Here is a 20,257-nt window from a genome sequence, read left to right as displayed (position 1 = left end):
GAACACGAACTTCTTCACATCCAGGATTACTTGGGAGACTCCCTGCTAAAGAACTTACATTTACCAGGCTCCCTAAATGACTATGTGGAGGAGGACTTCTTGCTAACCTGTTAACTATTAATTCACACAATGTAGAAAACTTAATTTTGTTTAAATTCAAAAATATTGAAGTTTATTTGTTACATCAGCTATAGTTACCCTAAGTAATATACCATTCTTCTTTCATAATGTGATTTATCCTTTTCATGGAACTTTTTTAAATTAAAGTGTAGTTGATTTGCAATGTAGTGTTAGTTTCTGCTGTGCAGCACAGTGATTCAATTATGCATACATATATATATATATACTTTTTCATTATAGGTTATTACAAGATATTAAGTATAGTTCCCTGTGCTATATAGTAGGTCTTTGTTGGTTATCTATTTTATATATAGTAGTGTGTATCTCTAATTCCAAACTCCTAATTTATCCCTCCCCCCACTTTCCCCATTGGTAACCATAAGTTACCAAATATATATACAGTGGAATACGTGTGTGTGTGTGTGTATATATATATACAACATATATGCATTGTGTGTGTGTGAGTGTGTGTATACACACACATATACACCACATCTTCTCTATCCAGTCATATGTCTATGGACATTCAGTTTGCTTCCATGTCTCGGCTACTGTAAACAGTACAGCTATGGACATTAGGGTGCATGTATCATTTCAAATTAGAGTTTTCTCCTTATATATGCCATGGCACTTTTTATCCATTCATTCACAAACAGAAGTACCACACTTTTTCTGTACAAAGCCAAATAGTAGATATTTTAGGCATTGTAGGCCATATGGTCCCCATTGTGACTGTTCAACTCTGTCATTGTAGCATGAAACAAGCCACAGACAATACATCAAACAACTGGGCATGGCTGTGTTCCACTAAAACTTTATTTACAAAAAGTGGAAGCAGGCTGGATTTAGCCCATGGTATACTTTGTCAGCCCCTCTGGTAAATGATAGGTAAGCAAAGATCAAACCACAGTCTTTTCACAAAAGAAACTAGAAATGTATCTTTCTGATATTAACTAGGGTCACCCTTGTTGCTGTACTTAGGGTGCTTGATTGGGGCTCGAACCTCTAAGATGGCTTCACCCTCCTATCTGGTGTCTCACCCATTGTGACTGAAACATCTGAGGGCTGACTGAGCTCAAGATTCCTTACACGGATCCCAAGAGGTCAGCAACAGAAGCTGCAATCCTTAAGACCTTAAAGCACATAAACTGAAAAATGGTGTGCTGGGTGCATTGATAGAGGTTTGTGCAAGGGGAGTAGGAGGAGCAGAGAGAGTGAGGAGGGGCAAGAAAACACTGCAGAGGCTTCAGACAGAAAATGGCACTTCAGCTGAGCTATGAGTGTTGCTGAAGCAGAAAGTACAGTGTAATCAAAATTTTATTTAAAAAAAAAAACCATTGCTATGAGTACAGAGAGACTAACAGTTAATAAAAGGGAAAAGCAACTTAAAAATTGGGTTTTAAAACAGTCCAGGCAGGAGATCTCAGCTAAGATCATGGAAGTGGAAATGACCAACAGAGAAATCATAATAATATATTTAAGACTCAGAAACCAATAAGATTCAGGGGATAGGGGGAAGTAGAGTAGAGTAGGATCAGGCCTGTGTATCTGGCTTCACAAAAGGAAGGTGCTACCCAACCAAAACACAGGAGAGAAAGTTTGGCAAGGGCCAGGAGTGGTAGCAAAAAATTACTGAGTTTGGATTACCTCTCACATATTCAGGCAGAGAGCTACGAAAGACAGTAAGATAATTCAACAGCAGGGACCAGACCAAAGACATACATTAATAATCTTCAGCATGTAACATAGGAATAAGTGAGTTAAATCAGGGAGCATGCAATGAGAAAACAGGCTTGCAGAAAGAACACAGGTCAACAGCCATCCATTAAAAGGTGATTGATGAGCAGCTAAAACATGACTGGAAACAAAACAGTGAGAAAGATGAGTGGAAAAACCAAAAGAGCACTGGGAAAATAAAGTTTCCAGATGAGATGAGTATTTTCACTAGATTTGGAAGTTCAAAGACCACTGGTGAGTTTGTTCCAGCAAAAGTTCAATAGAGAGGGAAATTTCCTTAGAGTAGGTGATAAAAAGTGAGGAAAGTATGTGTAAATAATCCCCATAGAACTCGATCATGAAGCAAAGAAAAGGGAAAGAATTTAGAAAGCGTTCAATGTGAGGGAAGACTCATAGTAATAATGGAGAGACTTGAAGTGTTGAGGAGGAGATATTGCAAAGGTTATGATAGAAGATAAAAAGCACAGAAAGAAGAAGTACAAAATCTATAAGGAATGAGATGGAACAGAACAAAGAGAAGGAGGGGGAAATTTAAATAGGGGAACATCTCACCCCACCAAGATGAATTCATTAGTGTGGAGGCTGAGTGCATGCTCTATCTCATCTATGAAGAAGGACTTTAGGTCATTGGCTTAGAATAGTGTGAACTGTGAATGACCATGTGGCACAAAGGACTTGCTCAAACACTGTGCTAAAAGAAATTCAGCCTGGCTTCCACCTGCTCTGGGCTATGATCCTAGTGGTAACCCTAACCCTAAGGCTGAGCCTCTGCTCAAGAAAACACAGCGCTGCCAAATTGCAAAAAATTTTATTGTCCCAACCCACCTTTCCAAACCATTTTCAGTAATTATCCACCTATCTTCTGTTATTTTTCCACTTCCACATTGCCCTCTAGTCCCTCTCCACAACCCATTTTTCTTCTGCATGGTCCCTTTTTGTTCCCTCTCCATTCCCTTTAAAAATCTCTGTCAACTGTGTCTTAGCTGGAGTGGAACTCAGTCTGTACTGGAGTCTCTCTTCCCTACTGCAGTAGCCTGAATAGAATCTGTTTTGCCACATTTAACAAACAGGCTCTGTTTTTCTTTAACAAGGGTACGTGAGTAAACGGGGGAAAAACCAAAGAAGGGCTTCATCATCCCCAACAAATACTTCACTAAGCCAAGCTCTATCCCCCCTCCTATAAGGGAAGTGTATGTGAAGGCAAAATCATGTTTGAACTTGGTGTTTGTACCAGTTATCTATTGCTGCATAGCAAACCACCCCAAAACTTAGTGGCTCAAAACAACAAAGCTTTTTTATAGTTTTCATAATTCCGTGGATTGGCTGGGCTCAGCTAGGTAGTTTGTTTGCTTCTTATGATATTACAGGATATTCAATGAAGTGTTGGACTGGGGTTGAATTTCTAAGATGGCTTTACTCTCAGTACCTGGTAACTCATCCAGTGTGAATAAAAATTCTAGGGGCTATTGAAGCTCAAGCTCCTTTGCATGGTGCTGGATCCCAAGAGGTCAACAATACTCTTTAAAACCTAAGTATGAGGTCACCCAGGGTCATCTCTCTGTATTCTGTTGGTCAAAGCAAGTCACAGAGTCAGCCCAGATTCAGTAGGAAGGGGAATAGATTCCCCGTCCTGAGAAGGGAATGGTATATAACGAACAGACAGGGCTGGGACTGGCAGCCCTGTTTGCAAACATCCTACCACAAGAATTCACATATTTCCCACATATAAAACCCTCTCACCACCCCCTCCCCAAACACCTGTAAGACCTCTCAGTATCTTCATTGCCTAGCATTATTACATGCTTATGGGAGAATCCTATACTTCGATGGAGGAGAAAATAAAGGACTGATACAAGTTTGGAGTTTGTGAAAGCTTTTATTTGGTGAGAGCAAAAAAGCAAGATTGCTGGGCAAACATTGAACCAGCTCATTTGAGAGAACATGGGACGAGTCCAAGATGAGTAATGAAAGCTGTGAGGTGAAGAAAGAGCTGATAGACTTTAACATGTACCCCATTTGATATGATAAATCATCTCTTAAGTGGGGAAACATTTGGGGAAGGGCCTCCTTCCTTATCCCCTTCAATTACATCACTGGCCTTGGTCCTAATCCAAGGGAGTGACAGTTTCCAGTACAGTCATTCCCTGCAAGCTTCTGCTTGAAAAATTAAAAAAAAAATTAAGAAGATAAAGTTCAGCATATGCCTTTCAAAAAGGCAACTGTACAAACTGCAATAATGCTTTCAGATGCTTGTTATGCCTCTAGCATCTGTGTTTCACAGCTATTCAGAACATGTAATTATAGTTTCCAGCAATCTTTTTCCATTGGGTCAGGAAATTCACTATTTTATGAAAGAAAAAAAATCAAACACATTTTATATATGTCATGCAAGGACATTGTAATGAACAAGATTTTTATATCTCATTGCAATATGCATCTCTGAGACAACTTATAAAAGAATAAAAGCTTAACAAGGTTGGCGTGAGATGGTCTCATCAGTCAATTTCCAAGGCAGGCGGTGTCGCCAAAACCTTCTGAAGCTAAGGGATTTGGGGGACAAAGGGGGAGGGTGAAGGGTTTATTTGCTGACACCAAAAAAGGAATACTTTTCATTTTCTTATTGTTTCAATACAGTAATATAGTGTGAAAGGGAAATATGTGGGAAAAAGAAAAAATAAACTCTCAGGAACTTCCAAGGAAAACCACCGGGAACATTTTGACCAATATCTCTAAACAGCTTTGGGCCACATTTTCTAGCCTTCTCTTTCCCCTCCTCTGCAGAACTCTCCTAACCAGACCAACAAAAGACCCTTCCTAAAATGTCACAAGGCTTGATTAGATTTTTCCCAAACCAAGGAAGAGAAATTGAAAGTTAACAGGAAAGGGATAAATAAAGGAGAGGGAAATAATAGATTAAATAAATAAATAAAAATAATTCACTTTCCATTTTGTTTACTTTTTTCTGTTACTGTATTTGTAAAAAGAGGCAATTTAAAAGAATTTTCACTCATTTGAATCTAGTATTTCATTCTTAAGTCAAACCATGTATAAAGCCAGCTCAGGTATGAGGTCACACCCAATGAGCATCAAAAAACACTATTAAACTACCATAGATGGGTGACAAAGAAAAAAATGTTTGAAAAAATATATTTTTCAAGGTTTTCTTTTTTTTTTTTTTTTTTTTGTCCTCAGGCTCTATCCCATGAGGGCTGTAGAAAACCAACTGCAGAGCAGAAACAACTGGGATTTAAAACCTAAATGCAGAAGTTCTCCTCTGTAGAATTCTGCAACACCTGGATACATTTTTATGTTCATTTATTTCATCTTACTTTCAATTTTTAGAATTTTAATTGATTCAGAACCAACTTTTTAACTGAACTTTGTTTTATAATTATGCAAACTATTTACATGACCCAAAAATTGTATCTGTGAAATGAGATGTATTCAAAGAAGCCTAATTTCCATCTCCTCCAATCTCCAATATAACTTCTTAAATTTTATGGCTTAACCTTTATTTTTTAAATATAAGCAGATATACATATGCATTGGTATCTCCCAGTTTATTAGATAAACTGCAGCATATTACAAAATTGATTTCATCTCATAGTCTCAATTATCCAAACAATTTCTCCAGAGTAGAGTATGAAGATTACGTAGAAAATTTTCTCTGATTTTCCTCAGGGCAGCCTATATACAATATCTTTATATAATTCCATTAGGTTCCATTTTTTTATCAGTATCAACCAATTTTCTACTTTGAGCCATATGAATAGAATACATGCAAACCATGTATATTTTGGCTACAAATTTCCTATTGCATATTATATTAAAATTAACTAGTAGATTCTTCTTTCTTTTCTTCTGCTATCTTGCATTTGGTTTGAAGCATTATCTTTTGCTTTCAGTTATTAACAATAGATGAATAAGCTGTATTCTGTATTTTATATGCCTTTCTCATTCTGCCTCCATTTTTTATTTCTGTACTATGTCTACATTGCCAGAGGATATAGCCATTACATATGTATGCTTTCCTGTTACAGTCATCATTTTGTCTGAATTGTACAGGTCAGTGTATATTTCAAGCTCACAACTAATTCTGTTTTCAACACCTTTCCAGTCATTTGAGTGTCTGACAATCTCTCTCTAGTATATTCCTCAGGAACAGCTCATGAAAACAATAAATTCTGAGTTCTCACATGCTCAAGGCAGTTTGTCTACAGCCTTTATATTTAAAAGGCAGTTTAGCTGAACATAAAGACTTTGGCTCATATTATTTTTCTCAAATATCATGATAGTGTTACTCCACAGCCTTCTGGCATAAAGCATTGACGTAAGCAAGTCAGATGACAGTCTGATGCTATTTGCATGATTAATTTGTCTTACAAGAATTTATTTTGATATTGCTAAATCTGGGCCTTGTATCAATTTTCTGTTGCTGGGTGAAAAATTACCAGAAATACAGTGGCTTAAGTTTATTAAATATAGCAACACAAATGTGTTATCTCTCATTGTTCATGGATCAGGAGTCTGGGCTCAGGTTTTTAGGATCCTCTGTTTGCAGCCTCACTAGGACGATGTCAAGGAGTTATCAGGGGCTGTGATCTGTTCTGAGGCTCCTGGTCTTCTTTCAAGCCCATTGGTTGTTGGAAGAATTCAGATCCATACAGCTAAAGGACTAAGATCTCTGCTTTCTTGCTGGTTGTCAGTTGAGGGACGCTCTCATCTCCAAGAAACCATCCATGATTCCCTGCCATGTGGCTCTCTCCAGAATACGGAAGTTTTCCCTTTCAAGGCCAACAGAATAGCCTTGTTTTAAAAGACTCTATAAACATGCATTTTTTTCTGAAGATTTTTAGAAGTCACCCTTTCTGTGTATTACTTGTTGAATTATATATTTATCCTACATTTAATTTTTTAAAGGAATTGTAATAGTATAAAAAATATGTAGCATAAAAAATAAAGTGAGGAAACTGAGGCAAAGATAAAACAAGCATAGAAGGAATAATGATTTATTAGCAGGGTTCTCCAGAGAAACAGAACTAATTGGGTGTGTATATAAGTAGAAAGAGATTTATTTTAAGGAATTGGTTCACAAGATTATAGAAACTGGCATATCCAAAATCTGCAGGGTAGGCCAGCACATTGGAGGCCCAAGAAGAGCCAGTATTATAGTTCAAGCCCAAAAGCCACCTGCTAGCAAAGTCTTTTCTATTCAGGCCTTCAACTGATTGAATGAAACCCACCCATATTGTGAAGGACAATCTGCTTTAATCAAAGCTCACCAATTTAAGTATCAATTTCATCAAATAAAAAAAAAATCCTCACAGAAACATCCAGAGCAATATTTGACCACATATCTGGGCTCTGTTATCGAGTCAAGTTGACACATAAAATTAACCATCACAAATGGTCAAGGTTAAAGTTACACCACAAACTGCATAATGTGAAATCTTATTTAAGTAGCTGGTCTACAATTATATTATAAGTTTCCTAGCTAACAAGTAAGGGAATTAAATAGATGTTCCCTCAGAAAAAAACTTTTTTCTAACAGAGAAACCTAAGAGAAATCTCTCCTCTGTGTCCTCACAAACATGGAAGTATGTGGTACAGTAAGCAACCTCCCAGTTGGCCTCCCTAGACAATCCAATGACGTAGTTCCAACACATAATTTCCATAAAAGGAATTTTATGTGCAAACTGAAAATGTGGTTTAATTCATCATCATCTAAGGATAGAATCTGAAATATTTCCAGAAGCACATAGATTACAAATTTTTTAGTCAATTCTCTATGAATACTGTTACCCCAAGCTCTTTTCTGATTAAAAAAAAATGCATAGCAGGGATTTTAAATTATATTCTCTGGCTCATGTTAAAGATCACATAGCATGTAGGCAACAGCTAGCAGATTGTTATACATTGACAGGCCCATAGGGAGACTGACATCCTCTTTATCAAAATGAGAAGCCTAGTCAAGATTCAGGCTTGAATAGGTTCTTATCCAACTGCTGCATGGAGTTTATCTAATGTAGTGACTCTGAGCAGACCCAAGATTTTTCTTAGTTCTCAGCTGCAACTGAGGCCCCAAAGTCATCCATTATAGACCATGGTGATAAGTATTTTAACATGGAAAATTTGTGAACAGTGTTACAGATGACCACAATATCCACTTATAATGTCAGTAAAGCATCTGAAGACCAATGACCACTAAATCCAGAATTAAGCTATGTTTGTCTTATAGTGAATTCAAAAAGGCTTAAATTATAGATTTTCTCCAGCTCTACTAAGAAGCCAGGGCTTATGAAACACTGATCACTTTGATTGGTCTAAGGTTGAAAATTGTTGAGATATCATTAAAGATTTACCATAAATTTCATAAATGATAGGAAAGGAAAATGAAACCAAGAGAAAGATGTTAGATCTGGAGAACACAACAGGACCAAGAAATTGACAATCATGGTAAGAGCTGAAGGACAGGCAGGAAGGGAGAAAATTAGAATGATAAGATAAAGGGTCCTTGTGTTAAAATAGGAAAATTCCAGCTTCCAACTTCATAAAGATCCAATTCCACTTAAAATTTCCAAGGTGTAACATTAATTACTGCTGTAGAAAGAAGAAAAGTTTTTAGGATAGAGAAGGTTAGGAACTGTAAGCCTAGAGTTGCCAAAGACTTAATGTCCATTAAGCCAACATATGCTCACCTTTCAAAAAACTATAAGATGAACTTAAGTAATTTGCTAATTGCTATTTCCTTTTATGTAAGATGCTTAATTGGACTAATGGGTTGGGAAACAATAGCTAGAAAATGAAGTGACAATTGGTTCATAACTAGTTCATTTTGTCAAGTTAATTGTTACAGATTTTGTCATCAATAATGATGACTAATGATTAAAAAGGGAGATAAAGGAAGATTAAGTGAAGAAAAATGAGAACTTGGATTTATAGTGTGGTCCAGTTGACTTGTTTTGAAAACACTGACACTCTGGTAGTTTTAAATGGAAAAGACTAGTGGTGGAGAAAGTAGTTAAAATTTCACAGAAAATCACTTCCAACAAAAACAGCATTTTTGATTGCTCATCTTCTAAATGAACATTTTGTTTACAGTCATAATTTTCAATAGATGATGATTTTTTAATCTTTCCATTGTGGTTACTAATGCATCTAAGTGCTTTGTACATTCTTCTCCAAGGTTGTGTATAAAAGGTCAATGGATCAATAAATCACCTTTTTAACACACTGTTTTTGGTTGAATTGTGTCCTGCAGGAACCCATATGTTGGGATACTGGCCCCCAGTGCCACAGAATGTGACTTCGCATGGAGTTAGAGTTGTTGCAGATGCAATTGGTTAATGTAAGGTCATACTGGAGTGAAGTCGCCTTTAACCCAATACAATTGGGGAAATTTGGACACAGACATACATATAGAGAGAATACCACATGAAGGCAGAGACTGGGGTGATATGCCTACAATCCAAGGAATATTAAAGATTGTCTACCAACCCCAAGAAACTAGGAGAGAGGCCCAGAACAAATCCTTCCTCAGAGCCCTCAGAGAGAAGCAACCCTGCGAACACCTTGATCTTGGATTTCTAGCCTCCAGAACTGTGAAGCAACAAATTTCCATTCTTTTAAGCCACCTAGTACATGCTACTTTGTTACCGTAGCCCTAGCAAACTAATACACACACTACTGGGTAAATATTTTAGACATGCATAGGGTGGATTAAAAATTTGTTCATGAGGTTAGCACCTATAAGTTAAATCAAATCCCTGAACTAAATAAGATTTAACAGACAAGGGCAAGGACACTTCTCTATTCTTCAAGGACACGTGGCAAAAAAAAAATTGCTAGCACAAAGACTGATGATCTTGTGTGCTTTTTCTCTGATCAGACTTCAAGCACCTTCATCTGCTCCTGTTTATTCTAAGACCAGATAAAAGAGAGATATGTTGCCCTTAATCAGAGAATTTGTATTCTATCCAATGAAGTAATATACTGCTGAGCTTCCCATTAGAATGTTGCTATTGTACCATTTAGCTAAAATTCTTCACCTCTGTTGTCCGCCTCTTCCCTGAGAGATTACTGAAAGGAACAAGCAACTGCCCCCTAGCAGGTGGTGGAAGACAAGGGACTAACAGACATTACTATTCCTATTTTATAAATAAGAAAACCAACACTTAATAAGAAAATATTCTGCTCCCACCCTTCGAACTAGTAAATGAAAAGCCAGTATCTAAGCCCAGAAATTACGCCAGTCCTGTGTTCATAACCGTGCAATATGCTGTCTCCCAAAACTTACTCACTGGCATCAGATGATGATAGTGTTTGAAGAAAGCGATTCAATCTGATTTTTTTTAACTTAAAAAATAACTCATGAATAAGCCAAATAATACTCAGTCATATAAAGAAAAAAAAATAATGTTACCTATTTCCACCTTCTTGCTTATAACTCCATTCCCTTGATGTAACTAATGTCAACAATGTGGAGTTTATCTTTCCACAGGTTTATCAACATTCATGCAAATATATCCCAAAAAAGTACAGAGGAACAAAACCACAACTGACTGCCAAACAACCATTGCTGAAGGGGAAGACTGGAACTTAACAGAAAAGATCTTTTTCAACTGGAAACATAAGAGGGAACCATAGCTGGATGGTAGGAGGGGCATGGTCACTATATAATCGGGCCCCATACTCCCTGGGTGGGTGACCCACAAGCTAAAGAACAATTAAGTTGCAGAGGTCCTCCCACAGGAGTGAGAGTTCTAAGCCCCACATCAGGCTCCCCAGCCAGCCCCAGGCTGTGGCATTGGGAAGAGGAGGAGACTCCAGAATATCTGGTTTTGGAGGCCACTGGGGCTTAATTTCAGGATCCCCGCAGGACTGGGGGAAACAGAGATTTCATTCTCTTGGGAAGCTTACACAGAATCCCAGGTGTGCCAATTCCAAGGGCAGAGGCAGTGATTTCATAGAAACCTGGGCCAGACCTGCCTGCTGGTTTTGGAGGATCCCCTGGGAAGGTAGGGCACAGCTGCGGCTCACCCAGGGGACATAAAAGCTATTGGCAAGCATTATGGGAGCTTTCATCCACATGAGCTTTCCTGGAGGCTGACGTCTTGATTGGATTATTAGCGCCAAGACTTAGCCCCACCCACCACCCTGCAGGCTTAAAGGCTGGGGAGCCTCAGGCCAAGCAGCATACAGAGTGGGAACACAGCTCCATCTTTCAGCAGACTTCCTGAGCCACAAAGGCCTCTAGCCACGGCCCTACCTACCAGAGGTCCAGGACCAAGCTTCACCCAGCAGTGGGCAGGCACTGGCTCCTCCTGCCAGGAAACCTGCATAAGCCTCTAGCCCAGCCTCATCCACCAAGGGGCAGGTATCAGAAATAAGAAAACAACAATCCCAAAGCCTGTGGAAAGAATCCATAAACCCAGGCCAGACTCTACACTGGGACTAGCTGGACACTGGCCCTTGGGTGACAAGAGAGACGTATACTGCTGGGACTCATAGCATATCTCCCATGGAGCGCCACTTCTCCAAGGTCAAGGAACATAACTAATCTACCTAAAATACAAATAGAAAGATAGACAATATGAGGCAGCAGAGGAATACCTCCCAGGCCAAGGCACAAGATAAAATCTCAGAAGAAAGAAGCGATGAAGAGATAGGCAATTTGTCTGAGAAAGAGTTTAAAGTAATGATGACAAAGATGTTCAGAGACCTCAAGAGGAGTATAAGTGCACAGAATGAAGTTTTTAGCAAACAGTTGGACAATATAAAGAATACCCAAAAAGAGTTTAAGAATAAAGTCACTGAAATGAATAACACACTAGAAGGAAACAAGAATAGACTAAATGAGGCAGAAGAACAGATCAGCGAGCTGGAAGACAGATGAGTGGAAATCACAACTGCAGAACAGAAAAAAGCAAAAAAGAGTGAAAAGTAATGAAGATAGTTTAAGAGAAGTCTGGGACAATATGAAGCACAGTAATATTCACATTATAGGGGTCCCAGAAAGAGAAGAGAGAGAAAGGACCTGAGAAAATTTTTGAAGAGATAATAACTGAAAACTTTCCTAACTTGGGAAAGGAAACAGTCAGTCACTCAAGTCCAGGAAGTGCAGAGTATCACGTTAGGATCAACCCAAGAGGAACACACCAAGGCACATAGCAACCAAACTGACAAAAATTAAGGATAAGGAGAAAATATTGAAATTAGCAAGAGAAAAGCAACAAATAACATATAAGGGAACTTCCATATCAGCTGCCTTTTCAGCAGAAACTCTACAGGCCAGAGAGGAATGGCATGATATATTTAAAGTGATGAAAGGGAGAAACTTACAACCAAGAACACTCTACCCAGCAAGGCTTTCATTCAGAATTGATGTAGAAATAAAAAGCTTCACAGGTAAACAAAAGCTGAAAGATTTCAGCACCACCAAACCAGCTTTACAAAAAATGTTAAAGGACCTTCTCTAGTTATCAAATCGTAAGAAAAGTGAACAAAAAGAAGAAAGAGGGGAAAAAAAGATCTACAAAAGATTGCTTTGGCAATTTGGGATCTTTTATGGTTCCATACAAATTTTGGAATTGTTTGTCTAGTTCTGTGAAAATTTCATGAGCATTTTGACAGGGGTTGCATTCTGTCTGTAGATTGCTTTGGGTAGTACCAGCATTTTGATAATGTTGATTCTTCCAATCCAAGAGCACAAGATGTCTTTGCATTTCTTTGTATCATCTTCAATTTCCTTCATCAGCGTTTTACAGTTTTCAGAGTATAGGTAACCTCCTTGGTTAAGTTTATTTCTAGGTTTTGTTTGTTTGTTTGTTTTGATGCAATCGAAATGTTTATGCCAGTTATGAAATTCCGGCTTTTGAAGTGAAAAAAAAATTGAATGAAGGGCCACAAATGGAGAAATATCACACACACACACACACACACACACACACACACACACACACAAAGAGTTTAGGATATCATAAATAATCTTTGTACAGACAGAAACTGTAAAATGAACTTAGGTTCTAATCAAAGGATGTCTTTCTCTGTTAACCTAACCTAAATCAGCTTCCTCCTTGTTTTATAGTCTATGTTTTCTCAATTTGTATTTTTTAATATTTTGCGTGTCTTACTGTAGTAATAATTGGTCTTACAATTTTTTTATATCTCTTCTGGTCTTCTTAACTAGATTGCAAGCTTTTTAGACACTGAAAGCAGGGAGTACAAATATGACTATTAATGAAAAGCAAACACATTTTACCAACACATTCCTCAAAGCATTCCCATTCACACTCCCTCCTTCAAGCCTCAAGGACATTCATGTTATGTGTATCTTTTATACACATGTACATGTCAGGGAAACACACACACCAAGACACACTTCTGATTTTGACACATTTTTTTCTTCCTTTTTCCACCTTAGACAATAGAATTACTTGTGAATTTAAGATCTTCAATTCTTGCAGGTCACTAGTTGACTATTAAAAGCATTCCATAATGAAGGCCACGAAAAAGCAGTAACATTTTAGATTAAAAACTTTACCAATTTCAAGGCACACAGACTCAATGTCACAAAAATGGTTCCATATTTGACAACCACACAAGTGAAACACTTACATTTCAATCCAGTCTTTGCAAGAATACAATGAATCTGCACAATAAAGTGTTCTTTTATCTTATTTATGTTAGAAAATAGCACAGACAGTAAATAAAAGTGATGCAAAACTCTACGTTCAAGGCTCTACAATACATGAGTTTGAGGGATACTGGAAGACACCAAAAACACAGCAACAACAAACAGTAGGACATTGCAGTTTCCAAATTCCAATACTCAGAACAGCCTCTATATGAGTATCAGAAAAGTCCAAAGTACACATGATGCATCGATGGTCATTGTTTACAAACAGAAATTAGACCAAAGAAAACAAAAACTTACCAGCTGACACCAGCTCAACAAGAATGCTTAAGATATTAAGTGTAGTTTGAAGATCTTTCATATTCTGAAATAAGTTTTATTATTAAACCACTTTTTTAAAAAGTGCACTGTTAAAAAAACACACAGAGGAGTTTTTATTCCTATATTTTGTAAAAAATAAGATGCTACTTTTTATATTGGCCATCCTTTCAGGTATTTTTATAGCTATATAATGATACATAGATAGACATTTACATGTACATATACATATGGATACATTTATTTTATGCAACTATACCTTATTGCTGGGTTTTCAGGCTGCTTCCAATATTTTGCCACTATCAATGTTACAATGAATATTCTTCTATATATCCATATATGCTAGTGTTTGCATAGGATTTAAAAGACAGACGTGAGGTAGCAACCACATTTCTCTGTCCTGCCATGGTTGGAGATGAACATGGGATGCCTAAGCACATACAAACCTTCTACCTGGCAACTAATCCTGGTGGCAGCATTCAGTATTCAAGCCTGCACAATCTCCTGCTCCTACTGCAGATCCTCTTCAGTATTGCAGCTCTGACTCCTGGGCCAGGTGAATCACAAAGGGCACCAGCTTCTTCCATAGGACCGCCCCCCACCCCGGTATCAAAGTAGGAGGCCCAGAGGCGGTAAGAGACTGATGCAGGTTCCAGTTCATCTGGATGTGTCCACTTATCTCATAGGGCCCAGTGTGTCCTCATCGGCTCTGGCTCAGCCTCTCAGTTTCCAGCCTGCCCATGCCTCCCTTCTTGAATGGCTGCTTTGATGAATGAGGTTGCAGCACCAGGTATGGAAGAAAGAGTCTCCCGTGTGCTTGTTGAACCAGCTCCCCACTCTGTGTAAGGTTAAATCTCTATGGGAAATCCCTATTGGGTCTGCTTCATTTGTTAAGCCCCAATGGATATAACATGTGTAGGTTTTATAGACCTCTTTGTCATTTTACAAAGCTTGAATACATAGTCCAACTCTCTTTAGCACCTGCGACAACAGGTCAGAAGTTTTAGAGTTCTACCAACCTAAGGCCCTATTGTTCAGTTTCAATATTAAGCTAGAGAAAGCATGTGGACAAAAATGGGCAATTTAAAGCAAAGTTTGGCAAATACTCTCTATAAAAGGCCAGCTAGTAAAGAATTTAGGATTTGCAGCCCATAAGGCCTTTATCACAAACTATTCAGCTCCCATTGTTGAGCAAAAGCAACCATAGACAACACATAAATGAAAGAATATGGCAGTGTCTCAATAAAGCTGTACTTATAGAAACAGATGATGTGTTAGATTTGGCCCGGGGGCCATGGTTTGCCAGTGACTGATTTAGACACAATAGTACAAGTTCTTTGTTATAAAAGTGCACTTTTAAAACTCATCAACACACATAGCATGGAGAAAAACTTAAAGTAGGGGTCAGAGAGCCTAGGATGTAGCCTCAGCTCTACCAGTTTCTGATACTCTGTTTCCTCATTTTAAATGGAAACAAGAAGATAAGTACAATCTTGTAAAATACATCCCACAAATGTTTTTACATGCCCCCCTTCAAAAAACTAACATCTGTCTAGTCTGCATATGCCTGCAGAATAGATAAACAAGATTACACTGTATAGCACAGAAAATATATACAAGATCTTGTGGTAGCTCACAGTGGAAAAAAAAATATGACAATGAATATATGTATGTTCATGTATAACTGAAAAATTGTGCTCTAAACTGGAGTTTGATACAACATTGTAAAATGACTATAATTCAATTAAAAAATGTTAAAAAAAAAAAAAAACTAACATCTAATTCCCTTCCCCTTGAATATGGACTGGACATAGTGACTCATTCCAAATGAATAGAACATTGCTGAAGTGGCATTTACATAATTTCCAATGATAAGTTAGAAAAATATAGTTCAGTCTCAACCTGACTCTCCCTTGAGGTACTCACTCTTAGAACTTAACCACCAAGCTATGAGAAAGCCAAGTGGCCAAATGGAAAGGTCACACAGAGGTGTTCTGACCATAACCCCAGCACAGGTCCCAGCTGACAGTCAGCATCATCTGTCAGTCAGACATGCAAATGAGCAAGCTATCCCACGGTTTTAGTCCCCAGACTTTGGGCTGGTCCAGTAAATGCCCAGGGAAACAGAAACATTCATCTCCACAAGCTCCACATAAATTGAAGAAACTTAAATAAAACAAATATCACTTTTTTAAGTTCTAAGTTTGGGGATGATATGTGACATAACAATAGATTACATCTTTATATTACTGCAATATAAAGGTGTCCAGGGACTTCCCAGTTATTACTGTAGAAGAATTTTGTAGAAATCTCCCAAATCTATTAACCTGCTGAGTTGGATCTCAGTACCATGCACAAGTGTATGTGCTCAGCTGTCTATTGTAGAAAGCTTCCCAACACTCCAAAGAGAGGACAAATAAAATGGCCAAACATACTATCAAAAGCCACAGAGAGGATTTAAGAGGCAGAACTCAATGACCTAACCTAGACTTTGACCAAAACTCTCAGCCTGACATTTCTACCTCTTTCAAAAAGGATGTCACAGGACTTCTGATGACCAACCTAGATCAGAACTAGAGTTGGTCAAAACATCTTTATATGAAATGAAACACCACTGCAAACTAATAGGCTGGTGAATTTTGAACTAGAAACTTTTGCCTCTATTTTGGCCAGAGTACTTTTCAACAGAAGGATAAATCATATTTTTTAAAAAATTCCTCCTAAAAGACATGAATAGCTACAGGTAAGTTACAATTGGTTCATTTAAGTTTCTTTCTGAAGTTCAAGGTAATAAAATGGAGTTCGGAGTTTAGGGGGAACAGAACGTCCACACTTTGGATCTAAATATTAGGTCTATGTTTGTGATATTTTTTCATGAGGATGGAGATGATACTGAGAGTGAAAGAAAAGAGAGAGAGAATAAACCTCGAAACATGAGTGTGTAACTTGATATGATGATGTGCAGATATGCAGGTATGAGAAATAAGGGTGATGGTTGCATCAGTGAGTAGATGCCAGTGAAAATAAACATCAACATTCCAGGATAAGCCTTAAAGAGAACAGAATATGAGACAATCCTTCAACTTTCTTTCCTTACAGTACCTTTTCTCGTTCCCAAAATGGCACCCTCTAGTGACACTGACCTACTTACTCCTTCTCCATCTTACCAATATGTCCCAAAGTGCCGTAACTTTGCCACTCCAGGAACTTTTCCTGGAATGTCCTCAGAGTGGTGTTTTGAAATGGAAAAATATCAAGTCACGCAGTCCTAGATTTGGAGGTCACATCTGCCTCCGGCTAACTGCGTAAACTCGAGCCTTTGTTATTTACGACCATCAATTTCAAGACCTGTAAAATAGAGATAGAATATCCTCCGTATGATGGTGATGCAGTCCAAGTCAGACAAGACTGACGGAACACTCACCACATCATAGGATAACATGGAGGGCAAGTTCGGTAAAGGATAACGTCCCCAGGCCCCCTAGTGTCCTACTCAGTGACTCCATACTTACGCCCTGCAATCCTGATGCAGTGGCTCTGCCTCTGTACAGACCTTGCCAAGGCCCCCAAGGAGAGTTGGACTTCTTTCTCCAGGCTGTCATAGCACAATGGCCACACTGTACTGACTTAATGTGATTATGTGTCTGCTACCTCACATAGATCTGGGGCCTTATTAATTCTTTGTGTGTTTTGTCCCTTCTTGATGAGAGTCTAGAAATTTTTTTGCTTTGTAATAAAGGCATTTATAAACATGTCATTTATAAAAATTAGTGTCATTGGAGAGAATTGACATGTGGATTACTCAGTATTTGAAAATGTTCTAGTCTGCATTTTAGAGGCCATTGCTCCCCCCTCATCTGGCTCCCACTCGCCCCACTGTCGCCATTATTTGATTTGATTTATGGCTGGTCCCTGCTCTTCTTTATGACCTTGCCTCTCATGTTTTTTCAAGTCAAGAGCTGGGCTTTTGTTGTTATTGTTGTGGTGGTGTTGGTGGTGGGTTTTTTTTTTGTAAACCTAGACTCTTATTAATGAAATATGACCAATCAACGTTATAAAGTACTCTTGAAATGTGTAAATCAACATACTACACATTGCCCAAAGGGGCAGTACGAATTGCAAAAGGTGGAAAAACCACTGCTGTACAAGTTTGCTTTTAGAAATGCATTTTTCTCCTAGGTGAGGTGTTATGTTCAAAAAGAGATTAAACTCAGATCCCTATACTCAATCTACATATTCTTAAACTGCTATATATTTCTAGAAATAATAATTATAATGTAGTTAGTGGCCTACAGAGTATTTAATATGGCACAAGCACAAAACTAATAACTTTTTACATGTCATCTCATTTTTATCACCATGGCAAAACTTAAGAGAGAGGTATTATCATTGTGTCAATTCCCCAGGTAAGGAATCCAATTAACATTAAACTAATTCAGATTTTATCAGCCTGGTTTGAACATTTCATACAATTTATACATGGACTCATAGTGGCAGAATTAACCTCTACCTAAGGTTTATGATTTTTTTATTATTACCTTGTCTAGTAGTTGGATAAGAGTGTCAATGACCTGTGTCAGACTTTACTGGTCATCAGTAAAGTGAATTCAATTATCTGATTGCCTTCTCTCATCTTAGTGCTCACGTTAATGGGAAACAGATAAATACATTTCATTAGAAAATTAGAAGCAGAGAAAGAAAAAGTCACGAAAAGTTCAGGAATGGATGCTTCTTAACACAAGCACTAAAGGGAAGGGATCTGGGCAGTCAGAGGACTCCACAGACACAGCCATCTTTGTGAGCAGATGAAACATTCAAAGAAAAAATTAGCCCATCCTGGTAGTCATATTTATTTTCTTTTACCAAAGCTGCAGAGGTCTAAGGCTTAAAGTAAGCCATTGTTTCATTTCATTCATCATCATCATCATTTCACTTCATTCATCACTCCACTGACCTTGATGTAATAAACAGAAAACTAGTCTGAAGTAGACTTTTCAAGTTATATCTACTATAGAATTACTCCAACATATCCAAGGATTCTCCAAAATAAAATCATGTACTCTTTATAGAACAAATATTCTTATTGATATACATTTTACTCCAACACACATATTCTTTCAGGATAGAGTCTCAGGCACTGAAGGGTACCTAACATGGTCCACTAGTCTCTGAAGGATAGACTTGGGGTCACTTTTGCAGTCCATCAAATGTGGTTGATTCTTTCTTCCTGGCATCTTCCTAGACCATCACTGTGGATTGGACCCAATAAGAAATCTTTCATGAGAGCAAACTCCAAAAACTGGACCTCCTAGAGGGAGGATAACGGAGGGAGAGCACACTGTGCTTCAGTGAGAGCAGCTGCCCTCGAGAAATAAAAGGTAAATTTTCTTATACTCCCATCCTATGATTAGCTTCTCCAGGAATTTTGCTATTTACACCCTTGATAAGATTGCCTGTATGCAAGTTATAAGACACCACTAAGTTGTTTCTAGATGAGATCAGTACATATGCTGGTTTGACTACCTCATCAAAACTGACTACAAGTTTTATAGCTACGCAAACCAGGCATCCCGAATGAATTGATGCTGGTACGCTTAGTGGTGCTGATTAGTGCCCCAGCAAGAACTGGACTTAGAATCACAACTCATATATTCAACACTCTGCCACTTTGCCATGAGGCACTGTCATGTAGTAAAAGACATCATCTTTGACATCCTACAGTCCTAAATTCGAATAAAGCCTCTGATATTTATAAGATACAAAAAAAGAAAAAAATAATTAACCTCTTTGTGCCTTATTTTCCACACATTTAAACTAAAAGCAGTAATACTTCCCCTGCAATATTATTTTGAGAATTCGAGATAAATGTTACAAAATGTATGATGTAATTGGTGCACACACAATAGAAATTATTAATATTATTAAAACAGAAAAAATACAATAGAGAAAATCAAAACTAAAATGCTGGGTTTGAAATGCCTAACAAAATGCATAAAGCCCTACAAAGACTGATTTTTGAAAAAGGAAGGAAGGTAGAAAGAAAGAAGTGAAGAAGGGAGGGAGGGAGGAAGGAAGGAAGCATCAGGAACCAACTACCAGTATAAGAAATAAATGTGGGGCATAACTACAGGTCCTACACACATCAGAAGTTTATTAGGAAAATATTTTGAAGATATGTATGTTCAAAATAATTCAATAAATTTGGCAACCGAGATGAAATAGACAAACGCTTTGAAGAAATGTAACTCTCCAAAACTGATACAAAAAAAGAGAAAATCTGCATAGCACTAAAGAAACTGAAGTCATAATTTAAAACCTTCCCACAAAGCTACAAAGGAAGCTTCAGACCAAGTTGGCTTCCTTGAAGAATTCTATCAAACATTCACTACCAGTCTTACATAAACTCCTAGAACATAAGGAAATACTTTTTAATTGATATTATGAGAT

This window comes from Camelus bactrianus, chromosome 1 (assembly GCF_048773025.1).
Source record: "Camelus bactrianus isolate YW-2024 breed Bactrian camel chromosome 1, ASM4877302v1, whole genome shotgun sequence".
NCBI classification, from domain to species: domain Eukaryota; kingdom Metazoa; phylum Chordata; class Mammalia; order Artiodactyla; family Camelidae; genus Camelus; species Camelus bactrianus.
This window is presented reverse-complemented; position numbering follows the sequence as displayed.